Genomic DNA, 19,143 nt, shown 5'->3' with positions numbered 1-19,143 from the left:
TCATTATAGGGTGTGTTTGAAACAAAACCGGATGTCTACTAAAACCTATACATGGATAGGAGCTAGGAGCTAGCTTTTTGCAGACATCAATGAATTGAATTCTGTTATTTGCTTTATTTAGGAAGTCATCATAGGCCCTTCTGGCCTCTAAATATATGAACCCAAGAGCCTTTGACAGAAAAGTAAAATTCAAGGTATTGCCTTGCTACAGGTGCATTTGGTCAGACGAATCACCAAGTTAAAATGTGTCCTTCTTGCTGGTGACAAAGAAGTTGTCATAGTCCTTTCCAAAAAAGCATTTCAGACTTCATAAATTGCTGGCTCTGCTTCTCTTCCCGTGTTTGGCTAATATAAACTTCAACTACCTTTTCTGTCCTTCATGTTACAATCACCTTTATTTCCTCAGGAGTCCAATAGGAGAGAAAAAAATAGGGCTGAGAACATGATACACCTGAGATTTGTGTCTGCAATGGAATAATTTTTCTCTATATTCCAGTTCAGGGGAAAAAGAATCTGTGTTTGCTTTTGTTGTTACAGTTGGTTTGAACTTTTAAAGCATGTCAAAGCACCTTTGAACTTTACAAAAAGGAACTTGAAAATGTTGGAGTTTTTTAAGTTTAAAAGAAGAATGTTTCCCTTTTAAAAAAGCAAATATAATAAATGTGGCATAACAGAGATTTAGAGATACACTGTACTCTTTGAGGAAGCAACATAGTCAACCAGATGGGTTGAAGAAAGAGCTAAATGTGCAAGCATGCGACAGAAACACACAGAGAATTTCCTTAATGTCTGAGGACTATTAAGCACACTGTAACATTAAAATACCACTACATTTATTGTGTTTCCTAATTTAAGGGCCCATAATAATATTTAAATAGTTTTACACATAGCTGTATAATTAAATCCAGAAAGCAACAACACTGATATCCAGGATACCCATGTACCTTCCCAGATGAGTTTGCACTGCTCACTCACCTAACAGCCATTTGCAGTAGCTGGCTACCCTCTCTGGCCTCTAAGTATGCTCCTTGTCATTTCCCTGTACTAGTTTTGGAATAAACAGTGTCTCCAATCCTTACAAAAGAATCCTAGAGAAATTGCATAGTTTATTTAACCAGCCAACTTGCATATACAAATAAAGGAAACAGACACGTCTCCTCAAAACCTATGGTCTAGGTTTTCTTGAAAGGATGGCAGCATTTACTGAGCTGCCCCTAACTTTTCACAAGACAGATCTGTACCTTTGTTCTGAAGATTAGACCTCTCCCATTTTTTTCATTTGAGCACCAAAATTTTCTAGTCACTTTTTACTACCTTGGCTCAGAAGCACCATTAAAGAAGCCACCTTGCTAGTTCAAATCAGGAAAGATTATTTTATTTAGTCCTGCTCCTGACACTGCAAATACAACTAAGTACAAATCAGTACTCCGTTTATAAAATGTCCTCTACTAACAAATTGTACTTATTTTAATTTGCTTTTCACGGAACCTCTTAGCACCAGGGGACTGCTAACAACATGACCCAAACCACGAAGCACTGATGCTTTTCCACATCTCTGTGCACACCCTGTCTCATAGCATTTTAGCACTGAATAAAAACAGAGGTGACAAAATCCTATGCCAGAGGAGAAGCATAAACATGGATAACAGGGTTTGCCATGCATTACTAAACTTGCCCAGCTGCTAACACTTGTTGTGGCTGCCTGCATGCTGACCTTGGCTCGGGCTGTAGCTGAGGAGGTGGGTACACGGCATCACGTTGATCCTTGGAGGCCAATATGTCCACACAGCATCAATGTGACACAAGGCTGAGGCAGAAGGCAAAGATCTAAATGAGGACATCCACAGTTACACTGAGAGCTGCACTGAGGTGTGCAGCACAAACACTGAGTGGTGTTTGTGACTCTTAGCTGCCTTCTTTCTTCCTCACACATTCAGTACAAGTAGAAAAGCACTGGAACTCTTCTAGGATTTTTGACCAAAACAGCCATATTCTTGGATCAACAAAGGGAGGAGTTGAGCTGTACGGCAGTAATATCTTCCTAAACACGACCCTTTTTCTTCATTATGAACTCAACTGCTTTGAGTTACCTTCAAAACAGGAATATATTAAAAAATCCTCCCATGGAGAACATTTGCAAACTTCATTGCAATTTTCAAAAGCCTTGGGATTTTTTTCTAAGTTTCCACCTATGTCAGCAGTTTTAAAAATTAGTCTCTCTCAGTTGGTAGGCAAATTTAACAATTGAATCTTCCCTATTTACACTCGGAATTAAATAAGCAAAAGTCACAGTTGCTCAGACTTTTGGGTTGAAAGACTCAAACAATCTCAGATAATTCACTTTTACTTCAGACTTAGAGCCATCACAGTTTAGAGGTGTGTATTCCACTCCATGTGTTAAGGTCAGGTGCTCACAAAGACGGTCTTCCCCTAACAGCAGGCTGAGGCAGTAGGAACAAGCCACCTAAGGTCTCTAATCATGGAAAAACCTAAAAATTGTAAGCCCTAGAGGTAACTCATTCACACAAGAAGCAATTTCTCTGAGAGAAAGAAATGTTACTTTCTCACTTTCCTGGGACATAGTCTTGGAGCAATTTTTATATTTACAGAATAAAGTATTAAGTATATCTTTCTCGTGGGGTTGCAATGGGTCATTTAAAATAAATGTAACATTTACGGTACCTCAAATTTTGTCCAAACTGCAATACTTCTTGTTCCCACTGTAGGAGATACTACAAATACCACAGTAAAGCTCAAATATCAGAGGGCACTAAAGTGCTGTCTTTTTAATGGCAGTCTCAAAATAAGAAGCTCATAGGTTCCAGCAGTAAATCCACTAAAGTCAGTGGGGTAAGAGCTAGAATTAGCTTGACCTTTGGAGAAAAAAAGTTAGCGTGAAGGTTGGAAGTGGACAGGAGTTCAGGATAGGGATTTTCAACTAAGCAAGAAAACCTGGAGAAGTTGTGGGTTCCTGAATGGATCCCTGAAAGTATCAGCTGGGATGCTCTTCTCAGCAAATGGTTCATTTTGCATTGCCTACAGGGTCAGAGGAAGGAGGGCGAGGAGTTCTGGGAGGATTGCTAAGAGAAGTGGAAATAATAGCTCAAGTGGCAGAAGTGAAATGAGAAAGGGGGAAAACTTCAAGAGTAGAATCTGAATGTCTTTTTCACCATCAGCAAAGAGCTAAAAGCAGATGAGAAGTTTCTTCAAAAATCTGTAAGATTTCAGAGGAAGAATTCCAAGGGGAGTGACTGTAACACACTAAAGAGTTGTCACTGTAAACCCCAGCTTACCTGCTTTGTGCTTGCTTTTGGTACCACTTAAACCCAATTAAACAGCTCACAACTGAATAATCATTGCACTGCTGCTCGGGAGAGATCATGAAAAGAAAAGGAATGAAGTCTAGTCCCTGGCCAATCTGACCAAAGAACTACATTAAAAATATGTATAAATCCAATGTGCCAGAGGGAGTTCAACTCCTATCCTTACAATTTATAATCATGTCTTCCTAAGCAGCAATCTTCATCAAGCAATGGCAGCATCCTAGTCGCCTTTCTATATTTATAAATAATATCAGTTTGGGAAAATGCCTTCATCTAACACTGCCCAAAATATCTGTTGTAACTAGATTGGAGAAACCGGCAATTAAAAATCAGAAGAATTCAGCTTGCAAGATGCCCCAGAAAGTCTCAGGTCCAACCATCTGCTCAAAGCAGGGTCAGACACAAGACTGAGACCAGAGCATTCTCAATCTGCGCCTCAAAAGCCTTCAGGGATGGAGACTGCACAGCCTCTTTGAACAACCTGCTCCATTGTTTGACTACGTGCCAGCTTGAACATCTCATTTCAACTAATGTCTATTATCCCTTACTCACCCAGTATGAGATACTGTGAGGAACTTGGTTCCATCTTGTTGCTAACCTCCCTGTGGTTACTAGAAAATGAAAGGGAAAAAGTATGCTTAATATACAAAGCATTATATGTCCATGTTTAATATTATGATAGATCCAAATCAATGAATATGACATCTAGAAGATCATCAAGTTTTAGAAATCATAATCTGGATATAAGTTTCACAAATGCATTGTGCTGCAGTATGTGACCTAGAACAAGGTATAAAATGCACTTTCACTTCCCTTGTTGTGTGGAATTAAGAACCTGGTATAGATCTATGGTTTCCACAAGAGATGTCTTTGATAGCGTAGGCAGGGTCTATCATTCACATGGGAGTAAACCAGGAATAGTCCTATTTAAAACTTGCAAGTCACATGATTTCAGGCAAAAATGACAGAGCAGTTGATAGCAAACTCTCAAATTAGAGCACTAAAAAACCTTTCCAGGAAAAAGAAATTCAGCTCAAAAAGCTTGCTTCTTCATGAAGGTTTTATTTGTTTATTTTATCTGGAATAATCTACCCTTTCCCTTGTCCACGTTCCTCTAATCAGTCTATATGGTACCACTTTTCTGCTGGCAAAACAGGAAAGCAGCTATGATGCCAGTATGCCTCAAGTTTGCCTCAGGCATACCCCTGCTAGTTTAAAACTTTTACCACCTTCCTGACTAGCTCAGCAGAGTACTGATTCAAAAATCACAACTTATGGACTTGTGCCTTTGACAGAACGAACTATTTCAAAGCTTGAAATTGCCAAGTCTTGCCTTCAAGACAAAAAAAAAAGGTGTGTATGTATATATATATATGTGTGTGTGTGTAAAACACATTTTTTAAAGATATATTAAAAAATCTAAATTAAATTTGCTATACACTTTAGTCAGGAATTTAAAGTCTTCCACACATTATTTTAAAACTAACTTACCAATAAACATTTCAAACAATTTGTCGCCTAAAATCCACTTTTCTTCACTGAAGAAGTCATTCAATGTCATAAAGAGATTTGTGTAACAAACACATCGCAAATCAGATGACGGGACAACATTTAATAATCAGATCATATATGACATGTGCAGAATATATCTGAGTCCAAGAACTGTGAAATATTTCCAGCCATATAATTTATGCTACAGTAGCAGAGAAGCAGAAGAGAATCAGATGGGTGCTGGCAGCACACTGATTTCTTGTCAAGTGTAACTTAGGCATGTCTAAGTGAATCCAATGGCATTGGCACCTTGGTTGATGGGTTCTCCATCAACAAAAAGATGAGGCCCACCATCAAATGCCACTCTCATGATTGAAAGACAAAAAGGAGTTTGGTACTCTTGACTGTGAGAAAAGAGTAACCAAGGTAAATCCAGACTTGGGACGTCCAGAAAAAAATAATTCCAATCTCCATGTTGAAAGACGGCCATGAACATCTTTTTCCTCGCTAGGCAGTGTCCCTCATGGCAATCAAGAGCAAGTGGACCCCACCTACCCCCCCAGATCCAAGTTAGCAGCCCAGAAGATACCACAGAGGATGCATTACACAGGATGAATTTGCCCTGTATGTAGAGAAACCCTGCACTGCTAGGTGCATGTCAATTAAGCTTTGCAGAGGTAACATCACCCTGCACCTGCCAAAATGTGAATCCACCCTCTTTTTTACTGTTTGTTCCAGCAGCTGCCTCTCCATGGGTTTGGGCCCGAGGCTGGAGGCAGCAGGAGGAAGACTTCCAATCCCCATCCCAATGCCCTCTATTTTTCAAACTTTCCAGCCATGAATTGACAGAGGACATGCTCATGTAGCCAAATGCAGTTGTCTCTAGACAACTCTAGTTGTCTCTACTGCTCAAAGAATAGACAAGTAGGGGAACTAACTTAAAACTGCCAGGTGGTACCTGATTTACAGGGTCCTGGCAAGGAAGTGCTGGTGCCAAGTGACTGGTAAAGAGTCTCCTAGAGCTTGCAAAAATTTACAACACTTTTTATGCAAGACTTAATCACCCCCATGGACATTTTTATAAAAGGAGCACATTTAGGCCCAATCAATATGGAAAACTCTAAAGGAATAAATAAGACATCTCACTAGCTCAAATCACTGATAACATGGAGCCTATTAGCAGTTGGTAGGCAAGAATTTCCTCTATAAGTTTATTGTATACTCACTTCTACCACCCCATGTCCTACTCTCCTAAAATTTTTCATGCTGACATCAGAGGCAAGAGGAAAAAATGTGTTACCATACCCAAGCTATTTCAAGGCACTCTTCTTGCTTTAAGTAACTTAAGCCAATGGTTTAAATCAAAATTTTGTCTTGCCTCCAAGCATCTTAAGGGTCCATGGAAGATGTTACAGGGTTTTCATTTCCACTGCAATGTGATGAATACTGCTACAATTACAGGCACCATTCCTGGCAGCCTTAGATGCACCGACCTTGCCTCTCCGGACTGCCTTTGTACTTGCCTTTTAAACTCTTTCCTCTATATGAAAACATGATCTAGGGGAAGGAAGTTTGTGCTGGCCTGCACCTGCCCTACATGCCCTCAGAGCACAAAAAGCTGCTTCATTTTAATTTAGCTAGTTTGAGCAAAAGCTAAAGGTTTTATCCTGCAACTTCTGTACTTTGGGCACCTGAGACACTCTGATGGAAGCCGGCTCAGCTCTCACCAAAGTCACTCCTTTACCATCCTCCAGTCACACCCAAAGTCTGCTGAGGTCTTGTGTAGGTATTAAAAATCCTTGAAACTCATTTTGACAGAAAAACACCTCCTTTCCAGAAGTTTCTGGCTAAGAAACACACGTCCACCCTCCAGACCAAAAAAGTTGAGGCCTACCCTATACAGGGGAATTTCTGTCTTTCCCTGCTTCCCTCTCTGCCCTGTGAGAGAGCTGGATCTCCTCAGTTTCACCTCTTATCAGGGTGGAAACAGAACTAAAATAACTAGAGAAATTTTCTTACAAAATATCAGATTGTATCCTTTGTGCAAGACTTTTCCATGGGTGGCCCTAAGCACGCCCTGTAAACATATGACACCCAAAGAATAATGTCTGGCTCAGCAGCAGCTTGTCTGTGCTCGGTCAGCCTTTCCTGATCCTTTTTGTATCGCTGTGTGAGCCTCAATATTTATCCACTTCCTCTTTTCATCATTAATAAAATTGTTTTATTTGCACTTATCATCTACAAGCAGTTTAAGAACTATTCAGTGTTCCCAGCACCCAGAATAGCAAAAAAGCCAGCAGCCTTGACATATAAGAACAGATACATAGTGTCTGAAAGAAGTAAAGCACAGATCCACATACCAGCTCAGGAAATAAATTTCCTATCAGGGAGAATTTATTCCCACTTTTAGTTGGGCTATACTAAATTGTACCAGCTCAGTGATAAAGTGATTAGTCCATCCTCTGCTACACCTCCCCATTTAGTCTATGTAGAACTTAATTAATGTGCAGTTTACACTTCTCTTGCAAAAATTAATAAACACCGGTAAAAAAAATCTACATTACAATGTCCAGCACCACATCACTTGGGCACCTCCAGGATTCAGCATTTTGCTGCAAATCACCACCATTTATTTAGACTCTGTCCATGTGTGAGACAATGCTTATACCCAAGTTGCTAGGAAATAATTGTTCAGGCTGCAGGTATTTTGTCAAATTCTTCAATAAAATTGAGAAATACCTGTATTTCAGTCACGCCATCGTTACCATTGGCTACAAATTCAATAATGTTAAAAAATATCTATCAATTCAGTATGTCAGAGATTATTTAATATATGTATAAAGATGTTATTGTTCATCAGCTCTCATCCCTTAACATTTGCATTTGCTTCACTACTTAATGAAAATGGACTCAGCACATGCAGCCCCATTACAGCTCCCCATGCTCTCTCATTCATACATTTCATAATTTTCAAAAATTACAAAAATATCACATCTTTTCCATTTCTGTTTTGGATTTCTACAGTCACAGCAGTCATTTTTATCTATTTGAAAGAAGATTACAAATTCATGGACTAATTTCAGGAACATAACAGAAAATCTATTAGAGCAACTTATCACATACTGCAGTTTCAAACACTAATGATTCAGCACTGAACTCTTACAGTAAAAGCTTTAATAATCAAATCTAGGAAGTCTTATATATAATATATCATATATTTAGTGTCAATGTGAAATCTAATTTGCATTAAAAGAACTATTGGTTACAACAACAACAAAAAAAAAAAGATGAAAATAAATGTGTAAGTGCAGCCTTAAAAGGGTGAACTTAAATTGTTGTTTCAAGTTCAGCCTTCCATTTCATTTTGCTTTTTCAGACCTAGAATTGTATTAAAATTTAGAAGTCAAGTACACAGGTAGCTGGTTTGGGCTTATTTGGAATTAATTTCAGTTGAGAAATATGGTGTTGTGCCTACTACCCCCTTGTTGTAAGGAGCAATCAATAGTCTGCAGAAGTCTCAGCTGCTGAGGCTTCAGTACTCACCACTGGAAAATCTAGCTCATTAGCTCTTAGCTATATTTGCTGCTTAGCTATGTAGCCTCTGCAGGGCTAATGAGTAAAAAGCAGTCAAGACTTATTTTAGCCATAAAGATCTGACTGAATGCACACAGTGTCATGCTGAGGAAGAAGACACCATCATTACCCAGCCACTCTTCTGAGTAGAGTCCCACTATAAAATATATCTATCCATCTAGTAATTTTCAAGTTTAAGAGTTTAGTTAAAAGTCTGAGCTTGTTTTTCTTTGCCTTCTGCTAAGGAAGAAAACAGCTTATGTTTAAGGTTCAATGTTTGTTAAAAAAAGAGAAGAAAATCACAAAAAACACCCTAAAAACTAAGACATTTATTCCAGTTTTCCCAAACACAAAACAACAAAATTTCTCAGACAACTCAGCCAAAATATCAAGCAGCCTGAAACAAATCAACTGGAACTAATTTTTTTGCCATGTTAGTAACTGTACTTGTAGCACTTGAGAAGGCCATGTAGAGGAACCAGACTAAAAAGCAGCAATGACCCCTTTTTAATTGCAGCAGCACTTGATTTGTCACAATCATGAGGATTATTTTGTGACCCATTGCTACCAGTGAGAAGAGGTGATTGTTTCCCTCGAGGAAGCTAACAGGCACAGAGCAGCTCCCTCCCACTGCTCTGCTGTAGGGTCTCTTCCACTCTTCCCTTCCACAGAGAGAACACCAAGAGAAGACAGAAGGACACAGAGTTCAATATGAACTGGTTGAAAGCTTCAGCAGTTTAGCATGGTAAATATTTTTTCTCCCACTTCTCTTAGTGGCAGAAATCAATACAGTTGACTAATAGTAAGTCTCTCCTTCTTCAAATGTTCTAACATAGGAATTTCACAGAATTAACCTTCAAAATGTTTCTTCTTTGTGCTTTCTTTATCTTTACAAGAATTGAACACAGTTCATGTCACTGTTCTTGTTTTTCTAAGTGATTGACAAGTGCTCCTTTTCTGCCTGCAGGCCAGGAGAAAATGTAATCTGCAGCTATTTTAAGATCATTAGTAAATGTTTGCAATTTAGAAGAGCAACTCCCAAAATAAATGCAGATATGCACATTCAAAATTAAGAGGCTTGAAAGGCCAAAAGTTCCCACAAAGCTGATCAAAGTTACTTAAGGTGGGCAAGTCTCAAAACATGCAGATTTTGACTTTTAAATGTTACTCCTCATAAAAGTTGCAGATCAAATACAAAGTTCTGGTTTTCTTAGAAAAAGGGTGTTTTTTTCCTAAACAGACAGAGGCTCAGTTTTAGTTGCTTGCTTTCTGAAACTTCTGTTAGTGTAAAAAAATGAGAGTGCTCTACATATCTACATAATCCTTTTTGCTAAAATGAAAAGAAAAACTTTCCCGACTGGTGATTGAAGTTAATAGGAATTCATAAATTACTTTACATCCCAATGGACATGGAATCTCCAAAGTTTTAGATTCCAGTTGAACAAGAAATTACTTAAGCAACCCAGTCAGCAGGATCAAATGTACCTGTGGGGTTTTGTTAATCTTATCAGAATGTGACAAAAATCAGAAAATTCACAGCTTTGTAACCGCAAGTTATGAATGCACAAGTCACAAGCATTCTGTTTAGAGAAACAATTTATGAATGCTGCCTTTGCTTTCACAATGCTGAGTTTTAAATTTAGGAATTCTTTAAATTCTTAAAGAATCCTTTAAATTTAGGATGTTGGTGAACAGCTCCCCAGTGCTGACAGCAGCAGCATCTGGAGGGCACAGAGGAACAGAATGTCAAAAGACCTCCTTCAGCTAGACAAGCCCTATTTTCACACTTCCCCAAGGCACACCTTGCTCTCAAAGGTACTCTGAACTCTCAGACAGTTAGTTAATATACCATGCTAAGCACAAATCCACTGGCTAAAGCTAAGACTTCTTTCCTTTTTATGTCTCTCTATTTGGCAACTTCATTAACAAACACTTCCAAACAGACATTGAGAGAAACTTGTAGCTGATGTGTTTGCTCTACCTCAGGAGGTGGGGTGGAAGACCACTGAGCTGGTGTTTGTTCCAGCACTGCTGTGCTCTGGCCCAAGCCCCAGTTTTAGCAGACTGATAGAAATGAGCTTTCATTAGAAAAGAAAACAGTTTGTGAATAGCACCTGAAAGCGCTCACAGAGAAACTGCCCTCTGCCCGGGAGGCATTTGCCCTTCAAACACCTAGAGGGAGGACAGGGGCTGTGAGTGCTATCACACTTCATCTCCCCCAGCTATAAATAGCAGCCACAGCTCATGAGATGTGCCCTCAGCCAGCCAAGAGATTGCACCCATCCCTGCTGGCTGGGGCCAGCACTGCCATGCTCCAGGTTTTTAGGTTTTTCCCACCTCCCAGCTGCACACTGCACCGCTGGTGGCGAGGTGACACAAGGCAATGTTGACAAAAAGGTTAGCATTGGTTGAAAAAAAGTTGAACTGCACACCTTCACCAGTGCTCTCCCTCTCCCTTCTCTCTGCTCCTCTCCACTGAAAGGTCTTGGTGCTCCCCACAAATCCCATGTGGCCCCACAGATGGAACTCTACCCTGCGGGAGCCTCTCCCAGCACAGCCCGCAGCATGGCCTGGATGGCTTTCTCCTGGAGTGAGGCTTGCATGGGGAATGATCTAATTTAGGAACGTGGCACAGAGTTTAGATACTCATCCAGAAGCAAATGAACTTTTTATTCTGCCAGATTTGGCTAGATCTTGCAGTACTTAGGAAATTCACCTCCAACATTGGGCTTTAAGCGGAGTTTTTTCTTAGGAGGCAAAAAAAACCAAACACCTTAACCCTAAGATGCATAAATTAATTTTTCTTTGAAATTCTCATGATATCTCTGGTTGGTTTGGTCCAAACTACAAGAACAATTTCAATGTGCAGTAACCCTTCTTCCAATCACAACCCAGACCTTCAAATGTTGAGCTAAGTGCCAATGAAAAATATCTGAGAAAAACTGAAGAGATAAAGAAAACAGAAAAATATCTCAAGCACTGGGCAAACATGACGAAACCTCATTTTATTCCTGGATTTTTAAAGAACAAAACCACGCTTTCTCATCCTTCAGTAAGAAATGTGTGTTTTAAATGTGTATGTTACGTAAACAAGAAAAGCATGTGCAATGCCACATGCACAAAAATTCTGCCTTTGGGCCATACTAAGAGCCTGTTTAGTTTGAAATACCTGCAGCCAGCAAGTGCTGCCAGTGGTGTACATCTACCTGTGCACCACAGAAAGGGTGCTGCTGCAGTGCACGTGTTCTTTGTTACACGTGGAGGCTCTTAGGAGAAAGCCACCCACTTTCTCTCCAGCAGCAACAAGCTCAACAGCCATCTAAGTGTGTAAGTAAATGCCTGCTTCCCACCACAGCCAAGAGATACCAGTTTATTTCTGGCTCATCTAGCTCTTCAGTCTGTTGTGTCCCTGAGGATAATTAGTCCTGAACTCAGGGAAGCTATTTATCTTACACTGTGGATAGTCGTCTTCACATAAAAACTCATTTAAAAGGATAAAAAACACTCCCTGAGGAGCTGAATATATTTTTCAGTCTTCTAGTCATTTCCAGCAGGTGACATATCCGAAATCACAGAGCCTCCCCTTGGTAACTAGGTGAGAGCAAATTAGCATCATTTTGAACTGGGGAAGCTGCACCACAGCAGCCTCCGAGGAGGAAGTTCTATTTGTTGCAAACAAATCTGATTTGCTCATTTTTGCCTCCCCACAAATATTACTGCAGTATATACAGAGGAAGGTGTTTTACAGGACAAGCCACCACCATCACTGGAAACAGGCATGGTTTTTATCTCCCCAGGAGAGGAAAAATAAACATGACAGTTTGCAGCTACCACAGGTAGTGGCTGCAAGGTAAACACTCTCACCAGAAGTTTCCCCCAGGGCTCCCTGAAATATTCCAAAACTATCCTACATCCAAATGTATCTCCCAAAGGATCAAAGTACAATTTTCTTTCACTTGATAGAAGGCACTGAGTGGTTGCTAAGAGGTTGCAGTTATAGTCCTTTTGCTTCCACTACTTGCAGAAATACTCTTTGAGGTTTTTCCTGATGCAGTGATTGCCCATGCCACCACAGCTTTATTTTGGCCAGAGATAGCCACAGTGTTTTTCTGGGAGGACAAACATCTTGTTCAGACCCCATTAGAAGATGGAGCTCAGCTCTTACAGCAGTTTAGCAAGTCTCTGACCATGCAGCTAGAGGTGTGCTGGTCCAGCAAAAAGGACTAAGACTAAAAAGAGGATGAATCCATCTAATGGTAAGTTTTAGGTATAAACTACAGGCATGTCCTGATTTCTATCCTTGGAAAAATAAAGTACCTCTGACACATTTTAAAATTAAAGGACTTAAATGACCGGCCCAGCTATATCTGCCTGGGTCTTCTCCTGCAGACACAGCCCCTGCACACTAAATTCTTGTAAATGAGAAATTAGAGCAAAGCCCTTCACAGATATTGGTGGAAGTCTGTGTCCCCTGGAGTGTGCAGAAGAAGCACTTGCTCCTTACAAATAACACAAGGTAAATCTGAAAGCCTTGCACAGTTTTCAGCACTTACTAAAGAAATATTCCTAATTAAGGACTGAATAATGGTATGGAGCTGGGACTTCCAACAATGATGTTCCTACCAATCCATCAGGCTAACTGGCCATGATATGCTGTCTGGATAATAAATGTCACTTAGTGCTCATTAACATGTCCTTTATTAAAACCTATGTAGAAAGGGCAGACATAAAAATTATGCAAAACAGTGCATAAAGCTGACACCACCCTGGACTCCATGGTGCAGGTAGATGACATGTTGTCTCCATGGGAGTTTGCCCTTGCTTTCCTGTGGGCACAGGGATTTCCCTCTTAAACAGCAAGTCAGGGGCAAGATCCCATTTCCAGCTTGTTGTGACCAACTGGAGAACACAGTGGCTTTAGTATTCATGTTGACCTACTATAGACAGATATGCACACACAATGCCTCTAGTTTTTCTATACTAAACTCCCATTAATCTCCATGGAAATTATTCCAAAATATGAATTCTTTATTGGCAAAGCTCTTGCCCTCCCTCTGATTATAGGAACTAATCCCTGCTCCTCCCTTTTGGCTGTTTGTGAATTCATGGATTAAGGAAAAAAAAATGCAGACTGGAGGAAAAAAAAAAGCAAACAAACAAAGAAAACACTGAGAAATTAGAAAAGGACTGATTACATGGTTTACATGACTTTTCTTCACATTAGGTAGGGTGAGAATGTGTCTTCCTCTTGCACGCACAGCAAGGCGCAAATGCTTCTTTTGAAAGGGACTGCCGCCATGAGCAAAACCCAAATCCTAGTTTGGTTTTGTTTCCATCTTTATAATGAAAAATTTTCTATTGGTATCCATCCTCATTAAGGGCTGGATAAGGAGATGGGGCCAGGATGTCCTCTTTGTAACATGACTATCAGCCTTTCAGAAGTCTCAGAAACACAGAACCACTTTGAGGGGAAAGACAAACTTCAGGTGGAACTGTGGGGCAGAAAATGGCTTTGCCACTGTAGAGACCCTAACGCAAAACCCAGACCTTAGGTACCTGGACATTTCAGAAGATGTAAGTTTATAGTCTCTGTCCCTCAATTTCACTATTTTTCCAGTACTGTAAAAAGCCTTTCCCTCCCAAAGCCACAATGACAGGACTTCATTAACTGAGGTCTGCTGAAGAGCTTTAATGAAGACAAATGTGTTAAGTTGACAATTATTATACTTACAAGCATATTAAGCTATTAACAACAAAGACAGGAGCTAGGAAGACCTGGTATAAGCATGTTGAACTTATCATGCTTTCCAGACCACAGTGAAGTCAACACAATCAGCAAGGCATGTCTCCATAGCAGCAAGAATAGGCTTGCATTAAATGTCATATTTATCTAGACTTCACCATGAACTTAATCATAGTGAGGGAGAAAGAGGCCCACAAGGAAACATCAAAGACTTGAACAATTACAATATATAAGACTCCTTAACAATATTGAAACCTCTGATGCTAAAGTTTTTCTACGTTTTATTTAATTCCCTTTAACATCCTGGGAATCCAAGATCAGGAAAACAAAAGGATGAAGCATCTGCCTTCTGCAGCCTTCTGCACATGAATACAAGGACAAATATTGTCAGATGCACCTGACAGCTGTATAAGAAACATATTCTTACCAGTCAGCTCCCAGATAAGGAAAAGAAAACAGCTGCCCCTGGGTCATAGGCAAGAAAGAAGTGATGCTCTCAGAAAGTCCCCTAGGCTGAATTTCAGCAAATATCTCTTTCATGTGTGAAGTGAGTTTTTTCCATTTTCCAACAGAAATTGAAAGCAAAGCAAATGGATAGGACCTCTCAAAACAAAATGTGCAGGCACAGTCATTAGCATCCTGCTTTTGAAACTGGGCAGATGAAGAACAGGGCTAGATGAAGTCTGGAACTGGGTTTTGCAGAAATAAAGTGAGCGTTTGGAGGCTGTCAAAGGTATGTAACACAGCCTCAGGGGGTTAGGAGGAAGTAAAGAGTGGTAAAGTTTGAATATTTTGGTTTAAAATACTCCAGAGTGCTCATCTGAGGCCCTACCTAATCTAAGACCATCTGTTTCCTGGAGACAGGTCATATATAGTTACATTAAAAAATTACATAACACACTAAATAACTGAGAACTTCCTTTTCAACATACACATAATAGTCATCCCTCTACTAAAATCCTTATACTGACCTATGCTGGCCTTTGTACGTTGCCATCCTATTGCAAAAGTTCCATACCTTCTTGGTGATTTCTCATAGGCAGCTCCTCACAGCACTGGCTCCTTCTTCACAGCACAGCCAACAAACTCCAGCTAGCCCACTCTTATAGCACTCATCCTCATTGGACACAGCTGTGGCCTGTTAAGGGCAGGCCTGTTCCCAATCTTTGGTAATTAGTACAGCTGCAACTCCTCAGAGGTGAGATTACCTTTTTCATGACCTTTATTTTCTTACATTCTATCCCCCCACACTTGTACATGCATTTTATGAAATGTCTGTCACTTGCTTTATATCACAGCAATTTTTAAATTTCTTACCACAATTCCTCCATGCTTACATGTCATTACCAGCAATAAAGATTTGCAAAGATGAACAAGGTGAGACCTCTGCACAGAGATAAAGAATTTGTAATATATTTAATAATTGTTTTAAAAAGCAAACAAATGCATTACAGTATCTTTGAGTGCACGTGCCTAAAGCAAAGTGCATTCAAGGAAAAGCTGTTGAATACGAAAATTATGCTCTTCAGTTTTTTTTCTAACTTAATTAAGGCTTACATTTTTCTTTCAGTTTTCACAAGAAGAATATATTTTTAATTACTGTATATGACCTTTTTATATTTTAGCCTGAGTATGAAAGAGCCTGAGTATGAACTATCTGGATCAGTGGAAAGTAATTTAAAGCAACCTGAATAAATACATGCTCATCTGATGGAGAAAGAACATGAAATTTGCAGTCAAACTTCAGCAGTTCTTGAAAGTACCATCTCACGTGGATGGTCCACAGCACTCAGGAGGCAGAGGAGAGAGACCTGCACTTGCATGAAGAACAGAACTTTGCCCTCTAATTGGCAGAATGGAGGGTCACACACATACATTTTCCTGAAGATAAATGTACCCCTTCCCACAAATTAAGTTAGAGTTTTTCTGGGGAGCCAAAGCCAGAGCATGTAGAAATTTAAAGATTTGTACACCACAAAACCTTCGCTACTACAAGAATTTCCACCACTTTTTCCTCTGAGTTTTTCATCTCCCTGCCTAATCTGTACTCACTGAAAAATAAATAAATAAATAAATAAGCAAACAAGCAAGACTGTTCAGCCCCTTAGTAAGGTTTGGTGTGGATTCTGAGAGCAGCTGCTGAGATAAGGATGCATTGAACAAAAGCAAGAGAACAAAAATTTTTAAATCTCCAAGTATCTTGGTTAAACCAAACACACAAATGCCCAGTAGGTTATCAGAAGTGCACCTCACCATCCAGTCACAGCACACCCTTTTCTCCTCCTTTCATTCTGCACTGAAGAATAACTGCCTGGTCAGAATTACTTCGGGTACTGAAAGTTTAAGATAAAAGGGAAAAGCATGTCTTAGATGACTTGTGAAAATATATTCTTCTACTGAAGAACAGCACATTTTAATTATAAATAATATTAAAACAGAGCAGGCTGAACATTCCCCATCATGAGCAGAAAATACAAAACTGCTGAATGCCAACTGAATAAACAATGTATAAGAATCCAGGGTAAAATGCAGTCAAAAAATCTTCTGCTTTAAAGAATTAGTCCTTAAAAAAATCATTTAGCATCTGTAACAAGAGTAATGCAGTTTTCATGGCATGATGGAGCAGAGAGTGCAGAAGGAAATGACCACACCGCACCAGGCAATCTTGATTTTTTAGGTGTTGCAGAATTTCTCAGAATTGACTCATTAGACAAATTAACTCATTGTAATCAATATTGCAGTGTGAATTTAGGCCTTCTTTGCATATTTAAAATTTAGTTAGAATTTCATTTGAGAAAAGAAAAGAGTGCTTCTGCCATGCTCAGCTTGTTAGTCTTATCCAGGTCTTTAATTGTAACTTTGTAATCTATAAATGATAAAGCCTGAGTGACGTAATCGATATGGAAGCATAAATGTTACTTACAAGACAAAGAAAAAAGAAAAAAAGCTATTGCCCAGATCTTGCTAGAGAAATCTCGTTAAATAGAAGTTAAAAATACATAATCCTAGATCAGAAACTATTTCATTAGAGACAAACATGTCTACAGTTTTCTACATGTTCTACAAACATGTCTGTGTTTTGTGTTGGACTGTGAAGTATTGTTGAAGACAAGCAGCTTCTTCAAGTGGCATCTGTATACACACACATGTACATACACACTTACATGCATGTTTCTATCAGACACTATTAGGAATCCTTTAATAAGTATTTAAATTAAAGAATGCTGATCCATACTGTGTTAGCTTACTCAGCAGAAGTGCCACAGAGGCCTCTCAGGGTTCACTGCCTGCCCATGACTGATGCCACCCAAGTTATCCAGTGCCTGCATCACTTGAATACTGAAACAAAATGAGATGTAACTGCTCTAGTGTGTGTCCACAAAGTGACAGAATGGGGAATCTTTAACCATCCTTACAAGCGTGGAAATCCCTTCCCTGTCTCCCTCTCCCACTTCCCCCTGGCCCTCACTCTCCTGCAGCCCCTGATTCAGTGTTGCTTGCCCAGCTGATTTTGGGAGGCCATGTGCCAATGTAATACACATCATCATCACTGTCCTAGATTAACAGCAGAACACAAGTAAACTGATTTTAGCCTTAGTAATCCCAAGGTGGCACTGGATAGCACCCACACAAAGGTGTGGAGAAAGATACTTAACACAATACTCCCATTAAGATCGATGCTTGTAAAACAATGCTGTTACACACACAAGAATGCAGCTTCAAAGGCTGTAGTAACCCACAGCTGCACATAGATGTGAGCAAATTTTGTAGCAAGGCAACTAGACATGTGATGCCTCAGTCCTCATTGATAACTTTTCACCATAATTAATTTAAAAAGTTAAAAATTAAATCCCTAGGTTGCTATCAGAAATTGTCAAACCACTCACAGTACACAAATACCTTGATTATCTATAACAAGATCTGCTGGTCTGCCATGAGTTTAACTCATAAAACTCATCTCCCAGAAAAACTGAACCCCATGGGAAATGATGCTCCCTAAAATAACCTTAAGCTTCAAATAACCTACTTGTGGGGAAAAGGCTTTTACTGCATTCTGCACCAAGGACAGAAAGGATTATCACTCTGACTCTGAATAATCTTCTTCTTGACTCTGAAGACAAGGCCCATGTCTGGTAATATAATACACCTCTTCTCATTGCCATACTTACAAACAAGCTGCAATTCTGCTGAATTAAAAGGTTTTTGACAATTAACACATGGTCCATACGTGCAGAAATGTGGTAATTGAGGTGTACTGGCAGAGGAAGGTATAAATAGAGTGGAATGTTTGGAATGATGTGCCAATATTCCCAATTAGACTGAATCTGAAAATCCAATGTGATGGATTTCGAGAAGCTGAGATTTTTTTTATTTTTAGTGAATAAATCTTGTTATTGGGATTCAGGTGATTGATCCTAATCCTAGCTCTAACGCTTCTTCAAAATAGGAGTTTGGGCAAGTCACTTGACTAATTTTATTTTGCATCAGAAATGACAAGTACATCTCCTTTCAGCAGAACACTTAATGATGTCCCCAAGGAAACACGCCAATGTTTTCACTTACTTGATTTAATTCTGTGATGTAGGCTGTGATACGATGGAAGACCAAAGGGATTTGCCAAAGTTGCCTTTATGGATCAGAGGTAGCTCTGTGGGAAGAGGACAAGCAATTTCAGAAAAGGTCTGTTCTAGGTGGCCTCACAAGGGTATTAGTCACACTGATGACTCAGAAAAGGTAACTCTGATTAAAGCTATTGGCAGCCAAACAAAATATGAGTAAGGCCAGTTTCTGAGCACTTTACCATATAGCATTGCTAATGGCTTCTATTTTATATTAAAAGTTGCTACTCAGCGGGAAGTGATACACTGGAGGCGATGTCAGAAAGTTTCTAGTAGCTGGCAACCCAACAGCAATGTTATGCTACATACAAGTAATTTGATGTAGTTTTAACCATTTTTTCTAATGGCTGAGATAGCTCTCCAGACATCAAGCTAATAAAAATGACATGGTGTA

At 39.5% G+C, this 19,143-nt stretch overlaps 1 long non-coding RNA gene across 1 annotated transcript in view; it reads right to left on the bottom strand.

The window, feature by feature from the left end:
• LOC115948415 overlaps window positions 1–18,758 on the bottom strand; it is a 156,623-nt gene extending 137,865 nt beyond the window's left edge. Inside the window, exon 1 of the long non-coding RNA XR_004082238.1 lies at window positions 18,694–18,758. This is a non-coding gene — a long non-coding RNA (uncharacterized LOC115948415). The remainder of the gene's footprint in view (window positions 1–18,693) is intronic.
• Window positions 18,759–19,143: the final 385 nt, after the last annotated feature.

Source organism: Geospiza fortis, unplaced genomic scaffold (assembly GCF_000277835.1).
Source record: "Geospiza fortis unplaced genomic scaffold, GeoFor_1.0 scaffold41, whole genome shotgun sequence".
NCBI classification, from domain to species: Eukaryota; Metazoa; Chordata; class Aves; order Passeriformes; family Thraupidae; genus Geospiza; species Geospiza fortis.
This window is presented reverse-complemented; position numbering and strand designations above follow the sequence as displayed.